Source organism: Scleropages formosus, unplaced genomic scaffold, assembly GCF_900964775.1.
Source record: "Scleropages formosus unplaced genomic scaffold, fSclFor1.1, whole genome shotgun sequence".
In the NCBI taxonomy this organism is placed as follows: Eukaryota; Metazoa; Chordata; class Actinopteri; order Osteoglossiformes; family Osteoglossidae; genus Scleropages; species Scleropages formosus.
This window is the reverse complement of record NW_021641060.1, coordinates 4,271-11,816: the sequence shown is the minus strand read 5'-3', so window position 1 is coordinate 11,816 and position 7,546 is coordinate 4,271. Positions and strand designations below refer to the sequence as shown.

The following is a 7,546-nucleotide window of genomic DNA, read 5'->3' as shown; positions in this document are numbered from 1 at the left end:
CAATAATAATTTTATTTATTAACTTATTTCTTAGATCGGTGCTGGAATATTTTCTAGCAAGTGCGATATTTCTCTGATGAGCGATTGTGAAATCACTTTACAGCATTTAGAAATTATGCTTTCAAAGCTAAACTAATCACACACACACACACAAAAATACTTGTAGTACTTTGGTTTGATAGTACATTAGAATTTCTGATGAAAGCAGAGCACAAAACTGAACTAAAAAAGATTAACCTACTAACTAAACTAGGATTATCTCATCCCTGTTTTCTTGTGCCCACCACTTCACAGCCTGGTGTTAGCATGACTCAGCGTCTGTGCTCCTCAATCCATTCTGCCTCCTGCAGTCAGAGCTGCCTCTGCTCGACGCAAAACTAATTATTGTGATGAACTGAGCCTTTTGGATGCTTCCATTTTTCTGATTTCAACAGACTTTCTCTGAGCCTTTTGTTTCGCCTTCACGTTTTGAGCTTTGCTATTCATCATGTTAAGCGACTGCGAAACTGTCATGGTCGGGTCTTGAAGGAAGCGGCGGACCCAAGTGCAGAGCGGTAATCGTGGTGTCTTCGGAGAAATCCAAGAGAGGAGGTCAGAGAACAGGCAAAGGGTCTTCGAGGTGCGAACGTCGTAACAGGGAGGATCCAAAAGGCGAGGTCAGTACACAGGCAAGAGGTCGATGATCAGAAAGAGGCAGGAGATCGGGGGAACAAGGGACGGGTTCGGGGAAGGCGTTCGGGAACAGGAAATGGCTAGAGAAGGTCGCTAACGAGGAGGCAGATCAAGGTTCCGCATCAGCTGGTGGTCTGACGCAGCCTTTTATGCTGTAGTCTGCGTTGCGTCCCAGGTGTTCCGTGTCGGCCCGGAGGTGTGGGCGTGGCAGAAACAGTGCACTTGCAGCTCCGACCACGTTAATACATATACTAGTTGTAGAGAAAGAGCTGAAGTAGCGGGATGGCGGAGCTGCGGGACACCCCGCTGACGTCCCGTTAACGGTTAAGATACCCACTAGCAAGATAGGTGAAGGAAGAGCTGCCGCTGAGCCATTAGTCATCTCCCCGTTGGTACAGCTGTGTATTTAATATAACGCTACGTATGTTAACCATTCACCTTCACAAGTAAGCTCATTTACCGCTGTAATACTAAGATACTATTTAGCTAACTATATTTTTAAGAAATCAGATGTTGAAGTGTAAACAGAACCCTATTGTTAATTTAAAAAATAAATAAATAAATAAATATATATATATATATATATATATATATATGTCACATCCCACGGGGTCACTGCCCCTCCTGGTCAGAGGCGGCACCACTCAGTGCCGCTAGCTAACGCTTACCTATCACCTCACAGTCTCGTAGGACATGGAGGTATAAAAGGAGCCAGCGGAGCAGAACTAGTCGCGGATTCTTAATCAGCAGTTCTCTTGTGCTTCTTTGGCGATTGGTAGTCTCTTGTTCCCTCAGTCTGTTTCCTAGGTGTGCATGTTCCAGTCCCGAGTGCCCGTCCCGTCGCTTCCTGCCTCTTGTTCTTCAGTCCTGGTCCATCGTTCCTGTCCGGTATTTCGTCACGTCTCAGGGTTGCGGTCAGACTCACAGATTAGCATTTCACTGTTCACCGTAGTTCCAACACCGTGTGTGTTTCCTGGTCTCGTGTTCCTTGTTTCACTTCCACTGAGTGTCTTACAATACTCACCGTACACGTCTAACCTCACACTGCACGTGAAGTCATTATATATTTCGTCTGTGTTTGGACGTAATAGCAACGCGCGTCCGTGTCGGACTCCCGTCCGGACGCTACAATATATTATACTTCGAAACCCAACATCAAGACTAACGCCTAAATACCTAGTAGCTCAGTGTTACAACTTCCGCAAGAAACAACTGCTATCGCAACTAGAGATTGATGAGGTACAACACAAATGTTACGGCAAGGGGGAGCCAGGACAACAGGTCAGGGGGGAGATATCATCATCCCCACACTCTGAGATTGGGTACCAAGCCCCAAGAACAATGAGCCCTTGTAAGCTGAATGCAAGAGCAGCTGACCTAAGAGATAAGATCATGGCTAAGAAGGACACCTGGAGCCCCCGTGGCCAATTACGAAGACCAAGTGAAGTATCTACTGAAAGTCTACTTGAAGATGCGAATGCAGCACTACGAACAATCCCTACTGTGACCATCGCTGAGACCAACCAGCTGATATACAACACAGCAACAGTGATCCTTGAGATGCTTGGATACAAGATGAGTACCGAGCATAAGAAGCAGTATCCTCCATGGAAAAGAAGGCTAGAGGCCAAGATCAAGGCAGCACGAAGGGAAGTTAGCCAGCTATCGGAACTGCAGAAAGGTGTGAGGAAAACCCTGCCTAAGAAGTACAGCAAGCTGTCTATACCTGAGGCCTTAGAAACTGCCAAGCAAAGACTCACAGCCTTGGCTAACCGTCTGAAGAGGTACACAAGAGAGATAGAGGGCAGAAGAATAAACCAGATGTTCTCCACAGAACCATCCAAAGTGTACTCTCAGTGGCAGGGTAATAACGTGAGAGCGGACCCACCAAGGTTGGAGACTGAGAAATACTGGAAAAACATATGGGAGAAGGAGGCATCACATAACAACAAAGCCCAGTGGCTAGTGGATCTAAGAGCAGACCATAGCAACCTCCCTGAACAGGATCCAGTAACCATCACAATGGCAGACATTCAAGAAAGAGTCTCGAGTATGAAGAATATATAAAAAATATAAGTACACAATATAGAAAAAAAAAATAGTCACTAGACATTATATATATATATGTACAGGTATGTTCTATACAAATGCAAGGGAATGTGAATAAGAGATATGATGTGATAAATAGATATAAATATAAATAGCGTTGTGTATTGCACTGGTTTACTCTCTAGGGGGGATTTAGCTGTTCATGAGGTGGACGGCCTGAGGAAAGAAACTTTTCTTGTGCCTGGCTGTCCTGGTGTTCAGTGCTCTGTACGGTTACGCCGCAGATGATCTGAAGAGATCTTGGGCAAAGTGGATGTGGAAAAGGTGGGTTTTCAGAGCCTTCTTGAAAACAGAGTTTCTGCAGTTCTGAGTGACAGGGGAAGGTCATTCCACCACAACGGACCCAGAACCGAGAACCTCCGAGCTTCGCCTTTCGTGCGCGGGACCACCAAGCGAGCAGAAGTAGATGAGCGAAGGGGCCTGGCTGGGGTGTAGCGGTTGATCAAGTCCTGTAAATAGCCGGGAGCAGTTCTATTGATGCATTTGTACACAGCAACTAGGGTTTTGAATTTGGTACGGGCAGCTATAGGAAGCCAGTGCAGAGAGATGAGTAGATGAGATAGATGGGAGCGCTTTGGCAAATCAAACACAACTCGTGCAGCAGCATTCTGTAGAAGCTGCAGAGGTTTGATGGCATTAGCCGGAAGGCCACACAGAAGAGACTTGCAGTAGTCTAGACGGGAAGTCGCCATGGCCTGGACAAGTAGTTGGGCGGAGTCAGTAGTGAGGTAGGGACGGATCCTACGAATGTTATGCAGGATGTATCTGCAGGACCGGGTTGTGGCTTCAATATGTTGAGAGAATGACAGACTCGCATCAGTCGTAACTCCCAGACTCTCAGCAAAGGAGCTAGGCGAAATGAGTGAGTTGTCCAGTTTGATCGAGAGGTCGTGACAGGAGGGCAGGCCAGCTGGAAGGTAAAGAATCTCTGTTCTGGAGAGGTTGAGTTGGAGGTGGTGATCATACATCCATGAAGAGATGTCCGACTGGCAGGCAGCAATGCGTACGGAGATGTCTGACGCACCAGGTGGAAAGGAGAGGAAGAGCTGGGTATCATCAGCATAGCAGTGGTATTTGAAACCATGGGAGGCTATGGCCGGACCCGAGGGAGGAGGTGTAGATGGAGAAAAGAAGAGGATCCAATACCGAGCCCTGCGGAACACCGGTTGAGAGAGGCAGAGGAGAAGAACGAGAGCTCCGCCAGACCACTTGATAGGATCTGTCAGAGAGGTAGGACTCAAACCATCTGAGTGCCGCACCTTTGATCCCAAGCTGGTTCAGAGAGGAGAGTAGAGTCCGGTGATTTACCGTGTCGAATGCTGCAGACAGATCGAGGAGGATGAGGACCGAGGAGAGGGCGGCAGCTCTAGCAGCTTGGGGAGGGTCAGATACCGCCAGAAGGGCGGTCTCAGTGGAGTGACCAACTTTGAAACCAGACTGATAACCATGAAGGAGATGGTTCCGGGTGAGTTGATCACAGGCTGCCCGCTCAAGGGTTTCGGACAGGAAGGAGAGGAGAGAGACCGGTCTGTAATTTTGAACCAGGTTGGGGTCCAGGGAGGATTTTTTTAACAGAGGTGAAATTAGATAGAGCAGTTTTGAAGGCAGCTGGGAAACAGCCAGAGGAGAGTGAGGAGTTGATGATAGAAGAGATGAAGGAGGAGAGTTGCGGGGAAATGTTCTGAAGCAGTGATGACGGGATCGGATCAAGCGAGCAGGTGGTGGCGCTGCGCAATATCAGGAGGTCAGCGACTTCAGATTCGGAGAGCGGCTTGAAGCTGAAGAGGATAGCTTCGCAGGGAGGTCCAGCGCGAACCGGGCAGGTTGATGGTGAGAATTTATCAGTGATCACTTTGACTTTGTCTCTAAAAAACAAAGCAAAGTCTTCAGCAGTGAGAGGAGAGGGAGGAGGAGGTGGCGGGGGACACAGAAGGGATGAGAAGGTGGCAAAGAGCCTGTGTGGTTTTTTTGGATGCAGACTGCATTTTGTTGTGGCAGAAGGAGGTTTTAGCTGAAGAGACAGCAGACTGAAAAGCAGCTAAGAGTGACTGGTAAGCATCCAGGTCCGATGGAGTTTTGGATTTACGCCATCTTCGCTCTGCCGCCTGCAGTTCGGTCCTGTTATCACGTAACGTTATCAGACAGCCACGGGGTAGCAATGGGGCGTGCTGGTCTAGAAGACAGAGGGCAGAGAGGGTCAAGGGTGGAAGACAAGGCAGAGAGGGAAGTGTTAGTGGCATCATCTGTAGATAGATCTGAGAATTGTGGAGCAGAAGGGAGAGCGGCCAGAGTAGCAGAGGCAAAGCAGGAAGGTGAGAGAGATTTTAAGTTGCGGCGAAGGGTGACAACGGGTGCAGGAAGTGACGAAGAGTTAGTGGTGAGGGAGGGTTGAAAGGAAATGAAGAAGTGGTCAGAGACATGCAGCGGCGTGACAGAGAGAACGGGACAGCCACAGTTGCGGGAAAACACAAGGTCAAGACAGTTGCCCGCTTTGTCAGTAGCAGGGGATTGGGACAGGGAGAGATCAAGGGACTGTAGACCAAACGCTGAGCTGTAATCAGCAGCCCACATCGTCACGTATGACCCTTTCTTGTGCAGGCGCGAGGAGGCAGCGGCAACGGGGTCCTCCGTAGGCCTGTTCAGGCGAGACGCGAAAGTGCAGGGGGTCCAGGGTGTCAGGCAGCCGACGGGTGACGCGAGCTTGGGCTAACCGCTCCGCAACGAGCCGCGCGGGCGCAAAACAGCAGGCGGCTCACAAACCCGGGACCTCTCGCACCCTCAGCGAGAATCATACCCCTAGACCAACGAGCCCTACCCAGGGGATTGCTCGACTTTGCTTTTCAAGCCACCGCATGTTATCAGTCTGTTTATTGATCTATTTATTTATTTTTAAGCCCAGCATCTTCCAAACATAACATTTTCCTTGGCTCACTCACTGGGCAGAGACACTACAAGGCAACATGGTCCCTCTGCTCATTCATTCATTTCCCTGCAAGCAGAGGTGACCTCACCACACATCCAACTCTGGAGTCAATGGGTTTTTGCAACTCTGCAGAACTCATGTTCCCCCACTTGCAAAGGAACCCTGCAAATTTCACAAGGCACCAGTTGCCCAAGGTGGGGAAACCAAGCTTTCCCCATGCAAAGTCACAGGGTTCACACTGTAGAAGGGAGCCTCCCTTCCACCCAGCAAAGGGCTCAAACCCACCACCCCAAGGTGAAGAGTCTCATGCTCTACCCACTGAGCTAGCCAGGCACACCTGCACTCTGTCACAAGTGCGAGCAAGCTTAAGTGTGCAAATTCAGGAAGAGCACAAGGAAAAAACAGCTACAGCATATGCACCTCACCACCTTATCCCTCTGCTACTCACCACAAAGGAGCAGCCTTGCATTACATTGCAGCATTTGCTGAATAGAGACAGTTGCAAAGTGCTTCATGCTTTGAGGATGTAACACTCTCCCTCAGCAGAGGGAGCCACCACCCCACAGAAGAGTGACACACATGAGCTCCTCCCTCCACCTCACCACTGGGCCATCCAGCTCAAAGGTTTTCCCCACCACAGAGGGAGCTGCTGGTTCACACCCAAGGGGCTATGGAGCAGGCTCTGCTTCCACCCTCCACCGGAGCACAGCCAACATAGGGGAGGGCAGGCTTGCTCCAGCCAGGCTCTCCTCCCCCTTCAGCCAGAGCCTTCCCCACACCCAGCTCAGCTCTGAAGCAGCCAGGCAGGGAGCCCACAGGGCTCACCCAGGATTTGAAGCAAGGACCTCTCACTCCTAAAGCAAGGATCGTACCCCGAGGCCAATGAGCCCCGGCGACATGTACCCCTTCCTCGGACAAGCTGTCCAGAACCGCATCGTCCGTAGCATTTGTACCTGGCTGGAGATTCTTACCAAATGTCTTTGGGACTCCTGAAGGAAGCGCACCCCTTCACTCCAGTCAACCAGGCCACTCTGCAACAGAGACGGCGCAGTGACGCTGCCTCGGCAGGGGCTCGTTCCTCTCCCGCGCAATGCCCCGTTGTGCTTGCGGCCTGTTGCCTGGTCAAAAGAAGATGGCGCACGTAGCGGAACGACTCCAGTCACCGACCTCCGGGCAGTGCAGGAGGCAACGTGGCCTTCCCCAACACCTAAGCACAGTTGTCAGTCAGTCAGTCAGTCAATCAAAGGTTTTGTCACCAAATGCACAACAAAAGAGCATTCAGCAGTGGTTGCTGCGATGAAATGTCTTTTTCCGCATGTGGTAGGGTGATTTTTAAAAAAAAACAAAATGAAATTATACCAACATACCTCAAGATTACAAATAACTTGACCTGTGTACTTTTTCGTAATAAATGAGGTAGCCAAAGACCCTCTGAAAAGCTGTCAAGAGTGGGACTCGAACCCACGCCTCCAGGGGGAGACTGCGACCTGAACGCAGCGCCTTAGACCACTCGGCCATCCTGACTCAGCCGAGTGCCACTTGTCACGTGGCTTGGAGAGGCTGACGCGCTCCCAGGGAGTGCTTTCGAGTGGCACCGAGAAAGAGAAGGGCTACCTGCAGCCGCCTCCTCGTTAACTTAGTGGCGAGTGTCCCCGCTTGTCATGTGGGAGACTGGGGTTTGAGCTTGTGAGTCCCCCCCCCACGTGTTTTGCTACGCCGCTGCTAAGCCTGCGGTGGTGTGATGCATTTGCCCGTTTCCTTGTGTGCTTGTTTTTCTAGGGTCGCGGTGGCAATAAGGAGAGCAGGGGAGAGTAGACATGCCTGTCCCTTGCAAGTTCCTTC

General features: G+C 50.4%; 1 non-coding gene across 1 annotated transcript; it reads right to left on the bottom strand.

The window, feature by feature from the left end:
* Positions 1-7,144: 7,144 nt before the first annotated feature.
* trnal-cag (transfer RNA leucine (anticodon CAG)) lies at positions 7,145-7,228 on the bottom strand. The gene has a single exon. It is a non-coding gene; the product is annotated as a tRNA-Leu (tRNA).
* Positions 7,229-7,546: the final 318 nt, after the last annotated feature.